Source organism: Rhineura floridana, chromosome 3, assembly GCF_030035675.1.
Source record: "Rhineura floridana isolate rRhiFlo1 chromosome 3, rRhiFlo1.hap2, whole genome shotgun sequence".
In the NCBI taxonomy this organism is placed as follows: domain Eukaryota; kingdom Metazoa; phylum Chordata; class Lepidosauria; order Squamata; family Rhineuridae; genus Rhineura; species Rhineura floridana.
Genome location: NC_084482.1, coordinates 99,078,405 through 99,100,917, shown reverse-complemented (window position 1 = coordinate 99,100,917; position 22,513 = coordinate 99,078,405). Strand labels below are relative to the sequence as shown.

General features: G+C 41.4%; 1 protein-coding gene across 2 annotated transcripts in view; it reads left to right on the top strand.

Annotated features, from left to right (window-relative positions):
* Window positions 1–22,513, top strand: part of LOC133380228 (organic cation/carnitine transporter 2-like) — a 47,717-nt gene that overhangs the window by 1,804 nt on the left and 23,400 nt on the right. The window lies entirely within an intron of this gene.

Here is a 22,513-nt window from a genome sequence, read left to right as displayed (position 1 = left end):
AACATAAGAGCCCTGCCGGACCAGGCCGTCTGGTCCAATGTCCTTTTCTCACAGTGACCAGCCAGGTGCCATTGGGAGACCTGCAAGAAGAACATGATTTCCTTTCATTCCTGCCTCTGCCATGGGGGACCTGGGAGCTTTATGTAGTTATGAATTGCAGAGGAAGAAAAGAAGGAACTGTGGGAACAACATTGGAATAATGGCAGTATAATGTCCCAGTGGCGTCACTAGGGTTGGTGTCACCTGGTGCGGTAACTCATGAAATTAAAATTACACCTTTAAATTACAATATCATATGCACAGCCCAAATTCTTGCTCTTATTACTAATGGGAGTTAATTATCTTGCATATGCCCATAGTAAATTTTCAGATACTTTCAGACCCTCAGCAATTTTCAAGTGGTCTATGTAGAAGAAAGGTTTGGGAACCCCTGGAATAAGACACCTCCCCTCATTTAGGTGCCTGGGATGCATGCGTGTGGACACACCTCCTTACAATTATGGAAAGTGATTCTTAATAATAAGTCTCCAGACACAAAGTGACATAGGTATTTATCAGTTGTTTAGTAGAAAATTCAGAGCTGCAGGGTCCCTTCATGATAGTTACAGCCACATACACCCTTTTTTGCTCCTGGATTAAGAATGAGATCTTTGTTAATGCATTCTGTCACAACAACAAACATCTCTAGGAGCCAATCAGCATGAAAGTGGAGAGCGTTAGCAACTGAGAAGAGTCTTCTTAGTGGCTGACTTACCTCCTTTCACTCTGATTGGCTCCAATCTGCAGAAAAGGCAAGGAAGCCTATTAGAAGACTCTTCTCAGTGACTAACACACTCCCTTTTCATGCTGACTATAGGATGCTTGGAGACATAGGGACCCTGCTCCCAAAAAAGCAGAGGGACTAAGATCCCCTGGGCGACTACCCTCCTGTTGCTTATGGACATGACCGTAATATATTTTGTGACGTGCAAGTTCGACATTATTTATTAAGTGTGTTTAGGATTACACTGATGGCATTCCCAAATATGTACTTTCACACAGACTTTGGTTTTCCATAACACAATGTTTGTCCAAGCCTCCACACTTGGGGGGGCACTACTTGCACAGCCCTTCCATAAGCACATCAAAGTTGGATACACACCTGAACCAAGATGCAGACAAAAGGGCACTCAAAACAAAAAGGTAATTACAGTGGCTGAGTAGATCTTGTACAGTGGTTATACTGACTGGGCAGCCACTGTCCTTCATATTTTACAAAATACTTTTTCCTATACAAAGATTAAATTTCTGTGTATGAAAAAGTAATATATGAAGTGGTCTCAATAGTGAGAAAAGTAAACAAGTGAATGGTGATCCAAATGTTTTTCAGTCTCACGTTATGAAGCTAGCTGCCAGATGATGTATCACCTTCGCTACGCATGCAGCGTAGACTGAAAAAACAGCACCCAAGCCACCATTCAATACGTGCACGTGTTCTTTCCAACATGAATCTATAGGTCTCAAAAAGTAATGTGTGACAAAGTCCTCAAACACCTTATAACATGCCTCAGACATGGTCTCTTGTTCTACCAGCATGCCTTCACACCATCACTTTGTCAAAACATAAGGATAGGTAAATTGCTTTTAGGGAGGTTCACAATTATGATTTCCTATTTATTTAATCTAAAAATATTTAAAATACATAAAAACAGCCTGGGGAAGATATTGGAGAAATATAAAATAAATACAAATAAAAAAGGGGGGGAGGTGAAGAGACCTTAAATGTGCTACTCACCATCTCTCAGCCTATCCTCCCCTCAGGATGAAAACAATGGAGAACCATGACCACCCTCAGGAAGAAGGGCACACTTAAAATGTAGAGGAAAAAATCATCTACAACCATAGTGTGAAATCAGATACTTATATAAACATGACTCTCAAATATGTTTATGAATTACACAATCTGTAAATATATTTATAGTGCAATCCAATGTTTGTTTACTCAGAAGCAAGTCCTAATGTATTCAATGGGGCTTACTCAAACTGGGAAGTGTGCAGAGAACTACAGCCTCAAGTGATAAGGAACTTGTTCTTTCAACTTGTTCTTTTAACTTGAGACTTTATCCCAGTCTGAGTCTGTGGTGGAATTGCTTTTTAATATGTTTTTAAGCCTTTTCTTTCTTTTTTTTAAAAATGTTTTTCAAAGATGTTTTAATATATTTTAAAGTCTGTTTTTATGATGTTTTAAAGTGCTTTTAGTGCTTTTGTTTGCCGCCCTGGGCTCCTACTGGGAGGAAGGGCAGGATATAAATCAAATAATAAATAAATAAACTTCATTCACCCAACCCAAAATTCAGAATCATGCCTCTTTAGGCTGTTTTCCAACTGTTTATTCTTGCTTTATGGTTATTGATTTTAAATGGCTTTATTTCTTGTTGTGAGCTGCCTTGGTTTCCAACCCTACCTCACAGGGTTGTTGGAAAGACTACACACACACACTGCAGATGTATAAATACATACAGCCCATATAATAGTTTATTGTCAAACCAGTTGGTCATTGCAGAAAAATCAGTATTAGTTTTAAAAAAATCAGTATTCGTTTCCTACAGAATAAAAACTGTAATACCTAAGTAAGCCCTGCCTACTTGCTTTAAAATAGGACTGGAGGGGGAGGGGACAGAAAGAGAACACAAACACAATTCTTTTTTACATTCACTCCAAAGTCCCATTGATTTTCAGCACATTCATAACCATGTCTACTCAAAAGTAAATCCTATTGAATTCAATGGGATTTACTCTGGAGATATGGAATTAGCAATGCTTTTACCCCCACAAAAGCAAGTATTGGGAAGGTTTGAAAACACTGCCCAGGATCTGACTCCTACACACAAGAGGGGAAAAAACTGAAATATATATACTTACCCAATTTATGAGATTTTCAAATAAACGGGGGGGAAACCACCATTTTCTGGCCTTGCAGTGAGGTTTACTAGACACTGCCACAGGTCAAACAAACACTTCACTGATTGGCTGCAATCCTGAATGGGCGGGGTTAAAGCTACGAAGTGCTATACAGTAGTTTAAAAAAAGATTTAACGGGGCGGCTGACGTTTTTATGTATATCTCGAGAACCGGACCACCTAGAAACTTAATTTTTTTTAAATTAAAGCTGAGAGTCTCCCCCCTCTGATGGTGTCACCTGGTGCGGTCCGCATCCCCCGCACTCCCCTAGTGACACCACTGTAATGTCCCTCTAAGCACAGCATTCTTAGTTGATGGAGACCCCAACTGCTTCCTTTGCATTTATATATAGGACAATAGGAAGCAACATAGGAAGCTGCTGTATACTAAGTCAGGCCAGCTAGCTTAGTACTGTCTACACTGACTGGCAGTGGCTCTACAGGGTTTCAGGTAGGGAATCTGTACCAGCCCAATCTGGAGATGTTGGGGATTGAACCTGGGACCTTTTATATGCAAAGCAGATGCTCTGTCACTGAGCTACATTCTTTAAACGTAGACCATACATGTAGAATGCTTTCCTTTTCTCTCTGTATGGCAAACATAAATTACTCATATTTGAATGATACCAGTTAGGATTTTGTAATTGTTGTGTACTAGCCTGTGACAGAATGAACTGTGATGGAATTGCTGACAAATTGCTACTGATTTATGCCAGAAGAACTGATTAATAGTTTGATTGATGAAGTCTATTTTCTGGCCAGGTCAAGGTTCCTGTCATGTGAGGAGAGATGAATGACCACTGACTTCATTTACTGAGTTCCTTTGGGTGCTGCAGATGTGTTTGGGATTATTAGCAGATTACCTACTTACTCACAGATAATTTTATAGGATACAGTAAAGCTTTATCTTAATTAAAGTCCTTTCGTCCCACATGTGTGCTGCACAAATTGTCCTTTGCACACTACTTTATTTTTGTAATCTGCATGAAGTTTATTTAGTGATGTTTTCTCTGGGAATTAAAAGCACTGCATATACTGCATTTTCATTTATTAATCAATGAAACAATCCAATTAGCATTCCTTCACCCACTCTTCTGCCAACATATTTCAAGTGTTTCAGTTGTTCTGCAGTAGAACACTTGCCTAAGTGTTTGTGTGCATAAGATATTTTAACAGAATGGATGTCTAATGCTGCAGTCCTTTATGCACTACCAGTGAGTAAGCCAAACTCGATGTTACTTCTGAGTACAGTAGGCATCATATGATTGTGCTTCAGGTATGTACATATTTATTTTACTTAATGTCCCACCTTCCTTCCATTGCACCCAAGACAGCATACATTAACGAATGCGAAATTAAACTTATGTTTCATCCTTGGGATTATTCTATATCTTCTTCAACATAAGGTTGAAAGAATGAATGAATGAATAAATAAATAAATAAGCAGCTCGATCCTAGGCGTTTTTACTTAGAAGAAAGTCTTGCTGTGTTCATTAGGGCATCTAGGATTGCAGCCTTAGGCAAGGAAAAATCATAAGAAGCAGTCTGGAAAATATTGTACAACAACAGTACATGCATGCATACACAACGTTGTTTTATTGCCAAATTTCTGTAAATAACATTTTCTTTTGATATAATATAGAGTTAGTATTCACTAATAGGCAAACAAATCTTGCGGTTTAAGAACGTACCTATAGCCCACAGATATTTCTATCAAACTTTAAAAAGCAGGGAAATTGGGCAGCAATAGTGAATGCTCCAGGGAAACAGGAGACCTGACCTCCTCTCTGAGTTTTGGACTGCCCTACAAATTTGTCAAAATGCAAACACAGTTTGGGTTGGTCTTTCACAGTCCAATCCACTTCCTGTGCAGCTTGGAAGAATTTGGTAACATGTGCCTCTGAGCATATGGTGAGTGGTGCAACACCTGCCATCTCCAAATATGGAGAATTATATTTTTGTATGTTTGTTGGTGTTCTTCTTACTTTGCTTCTTTCCTGTGTTAAGAACATAAGAAGAGCCTGCTGGATCAGGCCAGTGGCCCATCTAGTCCAGCATCCTGTTCTCACAGTGGCCAACCAGGTGCCTGGGGGAAGCCCGCAAGCAGGACCCAAGTGCAAGAACACTCTCCCCTCCTAAGGCTTCCGGCAACTGGTTTTCAGAAGCATGCTGCCTCTGACTAGGGTGGCAGAGCACAGCCATCACGGCTAGTAGCCATTGATAGCCCTGTCCTCCATGAATTTGTCTAATCTTCTTTTAAAGCCATCCAAGCTGGTGGCCATTACTGCATCTTGTGGGAGCAAATTCCATAGTTTAACTATGCGCTGAGTAAAGAAGTACTTCCTTTTGTCTGTCCTGAATCTTCCAACATTCAGCTTCTTTGAATGTCCACAAGTTCTAGTATTATGAGAGAGGGAGAAGAACTTTTCTCTATCCACTTTCTCAATGCCATGCATAATTTTATACACTTCTATCATGTCTCCTCTGACCCGCCTTTTCTCTAAACTAAAAAGCCCCAAATGCTGCAACCTTTCCTCGTAAGGGAGTCGCTCCATCCCCTTGATCATTCTGGTTGCCCTCTTCTGAACCTTTTCCAACTCTATAATATCCTTTTTGAGATGAGGCGACCAGAACTGTACACAGTATTCCAAATGCGGCCGCACCATAGATTTATACAACGGCATTATGATATCGGCTGTTTTATTTTCAATACCTTTCCTAATTATTGCTAGCATGGAATTTGCCTTTTTCACAGCTGCCGCACACTGGGTCGACATTTTCATCGTGCTGTCCACTACAACCCCGAGGTCTCTCTCCTGGTCGGTCACCGCCAGTTCAGACCCCATGAGCATATATGTGAAATTCAGATTTTTTGCTCCAATATGCATAATTTTACACTTGTTTATGTTGAATTGCATTTGCCATTTTTCCGCCCATTCACTCAGTTTGGAGAGGTCTTTTTGGAGCTCTTCGCAATCCCTTTTTGTTTTAACAACCCTGAACAATTTCGTGTCGTCAGCAAACTTGGCCACTTCACTGCTCACTCCTAATTCTAGGTCATTAATGAACAAGTTGAAAAGTACAGGTCCCAATACCGATCCTTGAGGGACTCCACTTTCTACAGCCCTCCATTGGGAGAACTGTCTGTTTATTCCTACTCTCTGCTTTCTGCTTCTTAACCAATTCCTTATCCACAAGAGGACCTCTCCTCTTGTTCCATGACTGCTAAGCTTCCTCAGAAGCCTTTGGTGAGGTACCTTGTCAAACACTTTTTGAAAGTCTAAGTACACTATGTCCACTGGATCACCTCTATCTATATGCTTGTTGACACTCTCAAAGAATTCTAATAGGTTACTGAGACAGGACTTTCCCTTGCAGAAGCCATGCTGGCTCTGCTTCAGCAAGGCTTGTTCTTCTATGTGCTTAGTTAATCTAGCTTTAATTATACTTCCTACCAGTTTTCCAGGGACAGAAGTTAAGCTAACTGGCCTGTAATTTCCGGGATCCCCTCTGGATCCCTTTTTGAAGATTGGCGTTACATTTGCCACTTTCCAGTCCTCAGGCACGGAGGAGGACCCAAGGGACAAGTTACATATTTTAGTTAGCAGATCAGCAATTTCACCTTTGAGTTCTTTGAGAACTCTCGGGTGGATGCCATCCGGGCCCGGTGATTTGTCAGTTTTTATATTGTCCATTAAGCTTAGAACTTCCTCTCTCGTTACCACTATTTGTCTCAGTTCCTCAGAATCCCTTCCTGCAAATGTTAGTTCAGGTTCAGGGATCTGCCCTATATCTTCCACTGTGAAGACAGATGCAAAGAATTCATTTAGCTTCTCTGCAATCTCCTTATCGTTCTTTAGTACACCTTTGACTCCCTTATCATCCAAGGGTCCAATTGTCTCCCTAGATGGTCTCCTGCTTTGAATGTGTTTATAGAATTTTTTGTTGTTGGTTTTTATGTTCTTAGCAATGTGCTCCTCAAATTCTTTTTTAGCATCCCTTATTGTCTTCTTGCATTTCTTTTGCCAGAGTTTGTGTTCTTTTTTATTTTCTTCATTCGGACAAGACTTCCATTTTCTGAAGGAAGACTTTTTGCCTCTAAGAGCTTCCTTGACTTTGCTCATTAACCATGCTGGCATCTTCTTGGCCCTGGTGGTACCTTTTCTGATCTGCGGTATGCACTCCAGTTGAGCTTCTAATATAGTGTTTTTAAACAACTTCCAAGCATTTTCGAGTGATGTGACCCTCTGGACTTTGTTTTTCAGCTTTCTTTTTACCAATCCCCTCATTTTTGTGAAGTTTCCTCTTTTGAAGTCAAATGTGACCGTGTTGGATTTTCTTGGCAATTGGCCAGTTACATGTATGTTTCATTTAATAGCACTGTGGTCACTGCTCCCAATCGGTTCAACAACACTTACATCTCGCACCAGGTCCCGGTCCCCAGTGAGGATTAAGTCCAGGATTGCCGTCCCTCTGGTCGGTTCCATGACCAACTGGTCTAGGGAATAGTCATTTAGAATATCTAGAAACTTTGCTTCTTTGTCATGACTGGAACACATATGCAGCCAGTCTATGTCCGGGTAGTTGAAGTCACCCATTACTACCACATGTTACTAATGTTTCTACAGAGAATCTAATCTAGAAAATTTTATTTCCCTCATTATTCATCCTAGAAATCTGTATCAGTTTTTTAAAATTAATTTCAAAGCCTTTTCATTGGTCAGTGTCATATGATGGTGAAGACAGCCTTTTGTGTTTCAAATTGGAGGTTGTGTTCTATTTCTATTTTGGGTGCATTAACAGTTGAATCTGAAACTGCAGTTTGATGTAAAATTAGACAGATTACAATATGTTGCTACTTCAGGAATGACTCTAGCCAGGCCCTCCCTTAGCATGTGCGGGCCCCGGGGCAAAAGCATAGTTGGGGGGCCCCCACATTTGCTCTGGGTCACCATCTTGGACTTGGCCGAGTCGCCGTAGGTGCGCAGGCACCAGTCCTGGAACTGCTGTCCCAGCTTGCTGTCCCCGGGGCGGCTACCGCTCGCTGACCGCAGCAGGAGCAGTGGTGGTGGCGGTGGCTTCGGCATGGCAGGCGGGCAGGTGAGCGAGCCCCTGTCCCGGGCGGAGAGAAAGAGAGCGAGTGAGCGCTGCGCCCTGCCTGGCGTGGTGAAGGTGAGCAGGCAGGGAGGGAGGAATCGGCTGGTGAGCAGATCGCCAAGCGCGGGGGGGCCAAAGCGCGGGGGCCGGGGCAACTGCCCTGCTTCCCAGTGCCTAGGGGTGGCTCTGACTGTAGCTGTTGGGAAAAAAGGATGCATGTTTTCAGCCTGCTATGTTTAAACCACTTCATTTAAGTCAAGGCGAGCATGGTCAATTAAAAACATAGAGCACACCTAGAATTTTGCTAGAATATATTTCACCTCCCACTGTTTTATCTTGTGCAAACTGAGACACTCCTGATGTCCACTGGAGACTATTCTGCAGAATAGTCAGTGCCATTATTCCACAATTATTTTTGGAGTTTTTTTAGTGTACATTTTGCAAAGTGTTGCTGTACTTCACATATTCACTGAAATAGAAACAAAAGAAAATGATTTCCTATAGGAAACTTCTCTAAAAAAGCACATCAGACATATTTAAAGTGACCATCTGAACTATATCAACTATCTTAATGTTGCTTCCTCCATGCTAAAACAAGATAAGCACAGCACATATCTTCTTTCTATTATTTGGGCTGATTGCAGGTGTTGCCACCACTCACCATATGCTCAGAGGCACGTCCCCCAATTCTTCCAAGCCACACAGGAATTGGATTGGACTGTGAAAGACCAACCCAAATTGTGTTTGCAATTTGACAAATTTGTAGAGCAGTCTAATATCTCAGAGAGGAGGTCAGGTCTTCTGCTCCCCTGGTGCATTTGCTATTGCTGCCCAATTTCCCTGCTTTTTAGAGTTGGATAGAGATATCTGTGGGCAATAGGTACATTCTTAAACTGCAAGGTTTTTTTTACATATAAGTGAATTTCTCTGCTTTTTAATCCGGGAGGTAAGAAATGGGATCCGGTCCAAGTTTGCTGAGAATGGATTGATCATTTGCATCCTTATTGAGTTCAATGGGATTTACTCCCCTGCAATCATGCTTAGGATAGGTGAAATTGACCAGGGGGGAGGGGGGAGGGCTGGAGTGGGCAGGGGAGGAGAAAGAAGGAAGAGGGGAGGAGAGGGGAAGGAGGAGAAAGGCAGGTCTGATCATTTGCATGCTTATTGAGTTCAATGGGATTTACTCCTATGCAATCATGGTTAGGATAGGTACAACTGACCATGGGAGAGAAGGAGGGGGAAGGAGAAGGAGCAGATTGGAGGAGGGCAAAGGAAGGGAGAGGGGAGTGCAGGTATGATCATTTGCATGCTTATAGAGTTCAGTGGTATTTACTCCCGTGCAAGTCCAAAAGGGCTCTGGGGTGTTTTTCTCTCTTTTTAGACTTTGGACTCTCTATTCTCTCAGACAGTTTTGTGTATCGCCATGAAAATTTAGAGGGTTGTTAAGCAAGCATTTCTGAGTTCAGGGCTATAAGTTTTGTAAGGTTTTGTTTTGAAATTAGCTTATGGGAAGCATCAGAATGGTATGGGGGGTATTTTCAGTTTAACATTGTGGAATGTGAAAAATCCATGCTGGCTGTATAATACTTCTCTACCTCTGCATGGAAAATTTCACAAGGAGCAGGGACTGTGGAACTGATAGGTTACCTTCCTATACTTAGGGACATGAGAAGCTGCCTTATAGCAGTTAAACCACTAATCCATCTACCTTCATATTGTCAATATTGACTGGCAGCAGCTATCACAGATTTCATACTGAGTACATTCCCAGTCCTACCTGGAGTTGCTGGGATTAAATCTGGGACTCTCTGCATGCAAAGCAGATGGTCTACCGCTAACCTATAGCCTGGCTATTTCATGTATCTTGTTTTATTTTTAAGTAATTTAATTTCATAATCCTCATAGTCACCCTGTGGCATTTTTTGCTATCAGTCGGTTGAAAGAGATTTAAAAATATGCACGCACGTAGAGATGTAAAGGCCCAGAAAAATTCAGGAAAAAAAAGTTTTTTCAAAGCTGTTTTTCTTTTTTCAAAAAATTGGAAAAAAATGAAGAAAAAATGGATTATGGAATGTTTTATTTTAGCATGATGAATGTTTCATTGACTCTTTGTCCTCCCCTTTTTCTCAGTTCTTTTTATGGGAATAGATGCTTTATGTCTGCTTGACACTGTGCAGGACTAGGGGAGACATAACAATTTTCTTTGTTATTAATGTTGATGGTTTCTTCTGTTTTTTAAATTGTTTTTTGCCTGCTCCTCATAAACTGGCAAAATGAAAGAGGTTCCTTATAGTTCAGGTGCTCCTTACAGTCCAGGATCTTGTAGATCCATTTGTTACCAAACAAAGGTAAAAAATTAAAAAGGTAAATTCGGTTTGTAATAATTGTTTGAATAAAATGTACTTTTAATGTACCAAATGTGATAATTTTATGCCAAACCGACTTGTACATAATTACATTTCATGTTCCTGAAGTAACAAAGTGACTTTCAATCTGAAAAAAGTGCTAATATTGCATTTTGTCAATTTTTCTGAAAATTTCTGTTTTTTTTGGGGGGGGGGAAGAAATGTTTTTTTCCCATGGCTTCAAAATTTCCAGAATTTTTACAGCTCTACGCGCACACACACACACACAGAAAAACACACACATTTTAGGAACATGCCTTTCCTATAGCTGTGCAGTAGAAGTTCTGTGGTGTGGGTGTAAATACCCCAGTTCAAAAGGCATCTGTTCTGGCACTTCACTCTAATACCTCTTTACTTGAAAGTAAGCATCACTAGTTTCAGTGGAACTTACTTCAGAGTAAGTATGCTAGTTAGGATAGCAGTGAAAGTTTCTATAGATGTCAAATTTTGCCATGTGTTCTTACAAAAGATAGCATTTTTGAGTCAGTACTTTTCCATACATAGCAACTTAGTAAAATATTAACATAATGCATACCAGCAGTTTACATAGCCCATAGTACTGAGTTTATCAGATCTACACAATTTAGAAGCTGCTCTTGATTTGACCCCGTATGCCATATTTGTGTTTTACAATCATAAGAGCTGGAATGGGCCAAAGGTCTATCTAGTTTAACATCCTGCTTCAAGGCAGAATTGTATTCACCAGTCCCTATCCTACCTACATAATTCTGACTCAGTGTGCCACAAGCAGAAAGAAAGTGCTCATCAGAAAGGAGAAAGATGATTCAGATCAATCATGCAAACCTTAACTGACTGAGGTTCAGGACTAGCCCACCCGTTTACCAAGGTCAGGCCCTTGTCTGGTGGTGGAGTGGGAGGGACAGTTGATCAGTGCCCCTGCAGCTGTTGCAGCTATCACCACCACTGACAAGCCAGTCACCACCTACAGCTCAGAAGCTGCTGCCTGTGATTCAAAATGTGCTGCTGTCACATTGCTGTTCAGCAAAGTGGTGGCGACACTGTAATGCACAGGTGACCCAGACAGCCCTTTAGGAGTCACCATCACTCTTTCACATCTGAGAAAGGGTCCTTCCTCAAAGTCAGGCCTGCCCTTAGCATATGCAGGGCCCGGGGCAAAAGCATAGTTGCCCCCCCCCCCACATTCTCTCTCTATGTTATATATATATATTAAGAGAGAGAGAGAGAGAGATTTTATTTATGGATAGATGTAATTATAATATTTACATATGAGGCTAACAACCTATTAAATACAAATGTGATTATCTTCACTTCAGGGAGTAGGCCTCTAGTCAACCTGTTCCATATCCATTTCTTCACTGGTCTCTCGACATTTGTCTTCCCTTTGTCGATATCTGCTAGATATGGCAGTCTATTTCTAGGCATGTTTTCCCATCTTTATCTTCCTAACTAAACAATTGAAAACACTTTGTGCAGAACCATTGTTTTAAATATCGAGGATGACAGAATTTAATCATTTCTGTAAATGTCTGGCTGCTTTGTTGATGGGCAATTACGTTCGGATTAAAATTAAAATAATACAAATAATAATAAATTATAGATAGATCTACGAAATTAAAATGAAATTATCACAACGTAAACAAAAAATGAATTAAGAAAAAAGGAGATGTAGTGGTACTTACGTTTTAGTTGTTGACACTCAAATGAACTAGCGGCACAATTATTTATAATCAAATTCACACCTCTGTTGTCTTGGCACTATTTTTTTTCTCAACGCGAACAGTACTAGTCTAGATACACTATTTTCACGCTATACTACACAGATCGTTTCTTACAAACGTAAATGACACCACATGGAACACTGTCTCTCTCAAACTGCGGAGGATCACACATTACATCCTTCGACGGACCCGCTGTCATGAAATACTCTCAACTACAGGAGGTCTTCTTCTGATTATGTAGTTCAGACACATGGTTTGACTCAGCCTACGTGTCAACGTCATCCCTCTTCACCAGGCGCAGACCTTGATGACCCCCACGTATAATGTTCCCAGGTCGGTCGCAAACCTCTATCTAAAAAGTGATGATCAACAGGCAGCAGAGTACTCGTCTGTCGGGCGGTGCGTATTTGCAAAATCGCCGCTTCTAATAAGTGGCAGAGACTTGCGCTCCTGTCAGTGAGTGCAGAGCTTGGAAAAGTTACTTTTTAAAACTACAACTCCCATCAGCCCCAGCCAGCAGGGCCACTGGATTGGGCTGATGGGAGTTGTAGTTCAAAAAAAGTAACTTTTCCAAACTCTGAGTGAGTGTTATACTCAGTTCGTCAAGTGCTCCCCGCACTGGTCGCCGGTTTCTGCAAATCGTATTGCTTTTACTCCGTCAGAAACTTTTGAACTTAAATTATGATGTGCACTTTTCCATATTCTTCATCCTGTGGCGCTACTGTGCGGGGGAGAGGAGGCAAGCATCCGTGGGAGATGGACTGAGTGTGAGTTACGACATACGAATTCAGATCACCAAGCACAGGGGCCCCCAAAGCATGGGGCCGGGGGCAACTGCCCCACTTCCCAGTGCCTAGGGGCGGTACTGCTCAAAGTGATGCATTGTGGGCAAGGTGGCCTGGAGAGAACCTGTTTGAAGTTTCACAGCTTGCTACTGTGAAACTTCAAACCATATTTGCCATTGCAAAATTGACAGTGGTGAAGGCATTCCCCACAACCGCCTCACCCACATGTCTTGCTATGGGAGGAACTCCATGTTCCTTAGAGCAAAACATGAGTGAGATGGCCTCAGAGAGCCTTAAGTAGCATCTACTCAGGAGAAGGAAAAGTATATGGTGGCAGTGGTCACAGAAGAAGTTGGTGCATGGGTAGGGGTGGATATCAGCTGGCCTGCCTTGCCTTAGGATGAATCATGTCTTGCACTGGTCTTGCTGATATTTGTTCTTGGTGTCTAAGATAAACAGAATCTTATAATTGAATTTAGTATGATTTCTAAACCATTTTGAATTTATTTATTTATACATTTCTTACACTTCTATGCCATTTTCCATCATGGAGCCCAAGGTGGCATACATATGGTTCCCAGGAGGTCCCTTAACCAGGCGCTGCACTCACCAGACTTAGACCTGTTTAGCTTCAGCAAGGTGGTGGCTTCACTTGCCTTCAGAGGGCCCCTGAGACCAGAAGCAGATCATGAAGGTGTATTATCATTATTTGTGTTGGTAGGAGATACAATGAACTATTAAAAGTAGTGAAGGGATGAGGCAATGAATGAATGAATGAATGAAGAATTGAGTAGAATTGAGTTAGGATTAGAGAGCATGAAAGTCTAAGCACATTTCTCTAAGTAGAAGTTACAGGCAGCAGGAGTATAATGTTTGTTTGTTTGAGAGATTTCTTACCCATAAGGTCCCAGTGTAGGTTACAACCATACAATCATATAATATTAAAATCAAGTAAAACAGTTTAAATAATTAAAGAATGTATATCAGACAATAGAGGTGGTCCCGCAAATATAACACAAATCTTAATAGTAATGTTGCTGAAGCCACATAAAAAGAACAAGAATAGGATACGACAAGGTCTTTGTGGGGGTTGTACTTTTAGGGGTAGACATCTCCAGGACTGGGGTAGAGTATATCCAGGACACATATAGAACTTTCCTCAGGTGCTTCTCGATTCCTTTAAATATATGCGCAGCTTGTTTTCAAAATCCTAAGAAAAAGGTTCATGAACCTAATGGTATGCTTTATGGTGTGCATAATCTGCCAGTGCATTGCCATATTGTCAAATTCAAAACCTGTTAAATTAAGTTCGGCATAGATAATTAGAAGTCCCAAAGAAGAGATCTGAAACTAAATGTTAACAAGGCTTTTGGGCATCCATCCATCTGCCCATTTATGTATTTAGAGTTCCCACTTTGTGGGAAAGAGGCTCTCAAAGCGGCTTACAGAAGATTTTCAAGATAAAATCACACTCCGGTCTCATACTAGAACAGAATTTACATGGTGTCCATTAGGGATTGGGTAGAATGTCCACTAAATCGGACTTAGTACTGGATTCCAACTGAATTAGACAGTCTGCTATCTTTTCGGACCGGTACTGATTTCTTGCGGCGGACTGCGGCTGTAATCGGCATGGATTTCTTTTGGAATCCCCCCCCCAATTTTATGTAATTATCATTAAATAATTATGCATCCTCTAAATTGATGCATTCATAACAGTGTGTAGGTGTGATAAATAGGAAACAATAAACCACGTGGAACACTGTGATCATTTACATAGGCATTTACGTTAAAAATTATGCAATTTTTTCGCAACCAAAAAAAAACACCACAGCAGATCGAATCAGCAAGTGCCAAAGCAAGTGGGAACAAAAAAAAGGGCAGATTGGGATCAAACAACAGATTATCAGAATGCAAGCGGATTGGAACTAGGCAGCGAACCCCATCCCTAGTGTCCATGTGGAATCAAGATTGTTCAGGCAGTATTTCTTGTTCTTGGCGTGACATCGCATAACCTCCCTGCAAACAACTTAGAATGAAAGCTCAATAAATAGTCAGTGTGGTACAACCTCAAACTTTAGTAAACATTCGTCCTGATTTGTTTGTATAGACATGCCATTTGGAAGTGACCTGTGTATCCAGAAAGGATAGCATAGTCCAAAAGCTTGAAAATTGCTTACCACCAAGTCCACTAGTTCAAGCAAGTATATACAGCACTCACACTGAGCACAGCAAGATCTCAAATTCCATGGCTGGAATCTGGTTTAGGAACTTTTATGTTTGCGAACTAATCCTTCTTGCAATTCACTGTAGGAGATCATGTGAGTGTTAGGGCGCAGGAGGTAGTTCATACTGGTGCACTTCAGTGAGACAAAATGCAAACCAGATAGTTCTGATCCAAAAGCAGTTTGATTGTTCATTTACTGGAATAATTAAAAAATATATCATTAAAACTTCTTAACCTGATCCTAGCTGTTCAGTGTTGCTACAATTTTGTAGACAGAATTTTGAAAAAGCCCAACGTATTTTATATAGTACCATGATCCTTGGTCTTTTCGGATCCAGGACCCCATGGTTAACTGTAATCTGCAACATGGGGGCCACATTTATTTATTTTAAAAAACCACATGGCCGCCTTTCTGATTTTATCTCTAGGATGACCAAATGAAAGGGAAGACAGGACTTGTGTACCTTTAATAGGAACTGCAGCCTGAGGACATGGACAAAGGTGCTTGTTGAAGTGAAGTTATTACCCGTATGCTTGTCCCTTATAGCTCATAACATTGAGCAGGAGGATTGAATAGCTGCTTCTAGGGGGGAGTAGCAAGAAGGAGTAGCATTAGAGCCTCAAAGGATTTGGTTGTGAGATTACTCCTTTAAAAAAGTGCTCCTTGGATCTGGAAGATTTTAACTGCTATTGGCTTGTCGCTTATGAATGCTCTCCCCAGGAGCACTTGACCTTTGCATCTGGCTATTTAGGGTGACTTTAAGAAACATTTTGTGTAATATTTACAGTGCTTCTTTCCCCTTTAACAACAAAAAGGCCTTGATAATGCTTCAAGTGGGACTCAGCTACTCCAGCTTATTTCTTAATAGAATACCCAGAAGACACTAAAAAGATGATATTGTTCCCAGGGCTGAATGTGGTCCAAGAACATTGCCAGGGAAGCCAAGCCACTGCTTTAAGCAGTGGCAAGACTGTGACTGTCCAAGGAAGGGCTGTAGCTCAGTGGTAGAGCATCTGCTTTGCATGTAGACAGTCCCAGGTTAAATCCACAGCATCTCCATGTAGGGCTGGTTGAGACCCTGTCTGAAATCCTGGAGAGACACTGCCAGTCAGTGTGGACAACACTCAGTTTGATGGATCAGTGGTCTGATTCAGTATGTGGTAGCTCCCTTTTTTCCTATGTAAAGAAAATCACCTACCTTGGTCCTCTTCTATATTCAGGTATAACGAAAAAAATGGAAATTATGCACACACTTAAATCAAACTTCGGAGGGTATTTTTGCTCCACACTCACTGCCTGAAACCTGCAGAGGTGTGTAGAGCCAAATAATTATGCTTGGCACTAATTTAAGGAACTACCCTTCCCTTTTTGGAATCCTCCTAGTGTGCAGTCCTAAACACATTTTCTAGTCCTGTTGAACACAGTGAGACTTATATCTGAATAAATATGCATAGGATTGTGCTGTTAGTCTGTGTGAGCCCCTGTATTACCTTGGTTGTTAATGCATTGGAAATATGAAACCTGTTCAATGTATTTATTTTTATTTTATAGTTTGCTATAACTTATAGGATTACTGTTTGGACCCTGCAGTTTCATCAAATAAGACAGACCCAAATATGAATGGCTCACAATCTTAAGTAATTAGTACAAAGGGCTTGGGGAAAAGCTATACATAACACCCCTGCATTAAATGTAGCATGATGTTTAAGATAACATAAGTGTCTAGGATACACGGTTCTCTTTAACCCACTAACATTTTTTTCCTGTAAAGCCTTGCCCCACCCCATATACAAGTCTCTGCCTATAAGTAATATACTCTTTGCCCTAGTTTTAAGAACTAGAACATTTATCTGCTGCTCCTACCCTCACATAGAATGACAGTTATAAAAAAAAAACCCAGTAAAATATAGCTAGGTAAGAAATGCATATTTTCAAGGTTGATGCATATTTTCAAGGATAGCAGCTTTCAAGGAACTGGCTGATCTGATACTAAACGTGGATATCATATCATGAAAACCGGATAGAGAAAGTCTCAAGTTTGGCAGATACTTTGTTTGCCTCCTCCCTGACCTCCTACAGCTTCCTGAACTGGCACTTCATAGCCAAAGATTTGGGGCAAATAAACACTTTTTAAAGGCAGTGTGTTTGTGTTTTCAGGAACAGTTGCATAAGTAGCCTTTCACCTACTTTCCCACTTTCAATTTAAAATTTGTTTAACTCTCTTATCTGTTGGCTCAGTCTTATCTTGCCTTCTCTTGCCAGTTAGCCAAGGTGACCTTTGCCTGAGATTCAGCCTTACGTGACATCTAGGGGGGAAATGTTCAGGTTTGATGAAGGATGAGTGCATTATCCACAGCAAATTCCCTTTTGGTCTGGCTGTGTTTTAAGGGTTATGTAAGGATAGCAGCACTGGATTACTATGCCTCTTTTTCTGATTATGTGTGTCTGATCTTAGTCCCTATATGCTCCAATTACACACACAGTTCAGAAGTCATGATGAGCTATTCTTTATTGTGACATGAACAAGCCATGGTGAGCATGGCTTGTATGCTTCCCCTCCTCTTTCCTCTTCCAGTGTGACCACAAGGAAGAGATTGGAAGGTTTGCTTCCCTTTTTTATTAATCCAGATGAGTGTGTCTGAACTATGAACTGTGGTTAATTTTAAGTATGATTTGTTAAAACAAGCCTGCTTCATAAGCAATGGTTTGAAGTTGGCTTGTTTCAAATAAGCAAACGGTGCTGTTTAAACATTTAGTCAGGGTCATCCCAACCCAGCTCCTGATGACTGATTATCCTACTGCTGGGTTAATCACAGGCTATAATCTTTCTGCATCCTGATCCAGCACATACACAGTCTGCAAAGAATCCCACCTCCTGCCATGCTAACAGCCAGTCCTATACATAATTAGGTGCTCCTGAGCCCATTGTAAGAGTCTGCCGGATCAGGCCAATGGTCCATCTAGTCTAGCATCCTGTTCTCATGATGGCCAGCCAGATGTCTGTGGCTGCATGCAAGCAGGACCTAAACACGAAAGTGCTGTCATGTGATTTCCAGCCATTGGTATTCAGAAGCATGCTACTTCCGACCATGGAGGCAGAGCATAGCCATCATGGCTAGTAGCCATTGATAGCCTTATCCTCCATGCATTTGTCTAAACCTCTTAAAGCCATTCAAGTTGGTGGCCATCACTTCCTCTTGTGGGAGAGAATTCCATAATTCAGCTATGCATTGTGTGAAGAAGTAACTTGCATGCCTAATTCTGGCTGAGATAAGACTGTAACAGAGTCTGTCAGTGTCACAGAAAGTGTTGTCTGGACCCAAAGGATACTAATTCACCAGACGAAAGAGCGACCCTTTTTTGGAGGTTGCCACTTGCTCTCTCACCTCATTTTTCAGCAGCTATAAACAGCCAGAATAACATTTGAGAAATACTGGTAAGAGTGGGTCACATATTATAATGCGATATTTTCTCCATGTGAGAGGTAAGAATCTAATAACCTGGTAGTCAGATATTGATTCCTATCATCTGTATAATTTCAGTACTGCATTCTTGTGGATACTCTCAATGAATGCTGGCAATGACCATTAGATAATTGCCCACAGTCACTTACCAAGATCAAGAAATGTTATTTTAATTTTTTTAATCTAGAAACATTTTATGATAGTAGGGGAAAATGCCAATGAATATATCGACAGCATGACCCCAAGACTGTTTACTCAGAAATAAATTCCACTAGTTCAATGGGACTTACTTTCTGAATTAAAACCTCAGTATTGAAAACATTTTCTATTAGCTTTTAAAAAAATAAAATATTTTGTATGTCCCTGAAAATAGGCATCACATACTGCAGCAATGATATTCAAGGTTGCTGTGTTTATGTCATCAGGGTGGAATTAAATATTCTGTTATAGGCAAGCCATTCATGATACTATCTTTGTAAGAGCTGCAGCATGGAAATGTTTGTTAATATCGAGGCAATGTTTTCCTACGCTCGGACTGCAGGCTCTGTAATCTGAGAAACAGATCTACTTCAGGAGAAGTCCTGCCTGTCAGACCAGTGGCATGGCACAATGCTTCTGTAACTTTCCAGTCCAAGGCAGAAGTGATGCATCCCAGTCAGTTATTTTATATAGTGAGATCATTTTGACCATAGCCCCTATGGAAAACCTGCATTTGTTCAATGTAGTCTGTGGAGTTGTAAAGTGTGCGTTGTTAATTCACTGAAACATGCTGGAGACTAAGTTTACAGTCAAAAGTTGTTGGCTTGTAAGCTGAATCTCTTGTAGTTTTACAGCATGTTGACGTTTTCTACGTCTGATGCCATGATGCCTTATAACACGAGAAATCCTATTTTAGCCAAATAACTGTTCTGCCGTGTAAAAAAAAATAGTATGTATGCTATTCTTTACTTAGATCTCTTGCTACCTCAGCGCAAGGGAGAGCAAGTTGTTGAGCACCAGTAGCCGCATTGGACATGTACTTTGAGTCTGTGGGACAGGTCCACAGAGCTCTTCAGTGTGGTTTGGAGGTCACTGGTCCCTAAGAGTTTCCCTGGTCCCCTAGGAAGCCATCTATGACAAGTGTTTGAGACACTTTGAGGGTGCTTGACTTCATAGCAATCTTGACACCATAGTTAGTGCAGAACCGTGTGAGGTGCGTAATATCACATCTGGCTGAGTTTATGCGATCAGTGTCAGTGATACGAGCAGAGACTGTTGACAAGTTGCTTGCAGCTAGGTGTTCAATCACATGCTCTTTTGATCTTTGTCCCTTGTGGTTATTAAATTCCAGCTAGCAGGGCACGGCTGAGTGATGTGTTAAATACAATGGGGTAGTGCCCGCTGCATTGAAAGAAGCAGTGGTGCATCCTTGGATCCACTAGCCTGCGATAGTTATCAACCAGTAGTTAATAATCTTTTCTTGGAAAGGTGATTGAGAGGGTCATGGCAGAGCAGCTGCAGATGGATTAAACTAATTATGTAAACTGATTTCAGTTTGGGTTCAGACCTGGTTTTGGAACTGAATCAGCCTTGGTTGCCCAGACGACCTTTATTCAGAGAGGGAAAAGGGGAGTGTGACCTTGCTCCTTCTGTAAAGTGTCATCAGTATGCTGACAACATACAGCTCTATTTCTCCATAACATCTGAGTTGGGAGTGGCTGTGCAGGCTCTTGACCAGTGTCTGGATGCAGTGGTGGCCTGGATAAGTGCCAATAAACTGAGTTTAAATCCTGACAAGGCAGGGGTCATGTGGTTGAGTGGTTCTTGTGTCCAGGAGATAGGTCGGTTGCCTGTTCTGGATGGGATTGCACTGCCCCTGAAGGCACAGGTGCTTAATCTGGGGGTGTTCCTGGAGCCATCTTTATTATGTGAGGCGCAGGTGGACTCAGTGTTCCTGGACCAAGATAACAAGGCTACTGTGGTCTTGGCTTTGGCAACCTCTTACCACCATTACCCTCCCCAGCATTTCCCTTTTGCTGCTCTTAGTCTCCTCTGGAGGAGAGGAGGAAGACAGAAGAGGGAGCCAGATGTAAGCCATCTAGCCTGGTGAGAGGCCTTTCCTCTCCGAACTATTCTTAAGCCAAGCTGCTGAGGTTCTGTGGCGTGCAATAAGACCTGCACTTCCAGGAGATTGGGGAAGAGGACTTACCATCATTAACCTCACCAGCATTTACCTTTTGCTGCTGTCAGTCTCCTCTGAAGGCGAGAAGAGGGAGCCAACTATAAGCCATCTAGCCTGGTGAGAGGACCTCTCTCCTCTGAACTATACTTCAATCAGTCTGCTAAGGCTCCTTGGAGTGCAGCAAGATAAGCACCTGGAACTCTATTGACTGTTAGCTTTTCTTTTTCTTTTATTTGTACTTATGTATTTAAATTTAGATTATTTCTTTTGTAATATTGAACATGTTTTGTTTGTTAAATTGTTGGTTTTTGTTCTAGTTGAATTTATTGTTCTGCTTTTTCTTTGTATTTTGAATGTTTGTTGTAAGCTGCTTTGGGCACAGCTTGCTGTGGGAAAGCAGCATACAAATAAACTCAATCAAATCAGTCAATCAACCTCAGAAGTGGATTGCTGCAATGCACTCTTTTTGGACTTTCCTTGGGTTTAACCCTGAAGCTACAAGTGGTGCAGAATGCTGCAGCTAGGTTGCTGATGGGCATCCCTTCAACATCAGGTAATACTTCTGCTGAGGGAGCTGTACTGGCTGCCAGCATGCTACCAGATGCAGTTCAAGGTTTTGCTTTTAGCATTTAAAACCCTAAACAACTTGGGACTAGATTACTGAAGAGAACACCTTGCCCCATATCTGTCCTTGCCCAGCAACTGTGATTGTCAGGTGGGGCACTGCTGAGAGTACTGCATGCCCCAGAGGTGTGCTTAAGTTTGTACTAAAAACGGGGCTTTCAGTGTTGCAGCTCCAGCCCTCTGGAATCAATTACTAGCTGAAATTGAGAGGTGCCCAGCATTCTGATTAGGTACTTACTGAAGAAGACTTCAGTGGGCTGTTTAAGAAGGCTTTCCCTGAGGTGTGGCCCAGTTATGAAATATTAATTGAACATTTATAGGAATAGTCTTATTATTCTTGCAGTTTGTAGAAATGGTTTTAGATGAGTTTAGAATTTGTATTATCTGTTTTTTTTTAATCTTGTACACCTCTTTGATGTCCTCAGGCTGTGAAGCGGTTTATAAATTTGTACAATAACATTTAAAAATAAATAAGACTGTTTAACTCCTCCAGGCTGGCAGCATATTGCCATATTCCTTTTATTGAGATACTCCTTGAGAGCCAGTGTAGTGGTTAGATTGTGAGACTGGGATGTTGAAGATCAGAGTTCAAATCCCTGCTTGGCCATGAAGCTCTCTGGGTTACCTTGGGCCAGTTACTGTCTCTCAGCCTAACCTACCTCACTGAGTTGTTGTGAGGATGAAATTGGAAGGGGGAGAGCCATGTTTGATCTCTTGGAAGAAAAGTGGGTTATAAATGGAATGGAATGGAAATGGACTGCCTTCAAGTCAATTCTGACTTATGTTGACCCTATGAATAGGGTTTTCATGGTAAGCGGTATTCAGAGGGGGTTTACCATTGCCTTCCCCTGAGGCTGAGAGGCAGTGTCTGGCCCAAGGTCACCTTGCCTAGAAGGTATTGGAGAATGAAAATAGCTCTTGCCTGGGTTGATTTGCTATATCCATTCTTGAATCATTCCCAAGTAATGCTGCTAGGCTAGACTATAATTCGAACTTTCATGGAGTTTAAACACGTACTCTGCTTACACGGTAGCAGCACAACCTCACCTGTGCAGACACAACTTCTGGTGGCAGTTAACACTGATTCCTACCTTGTTTCAGTGCGGATGC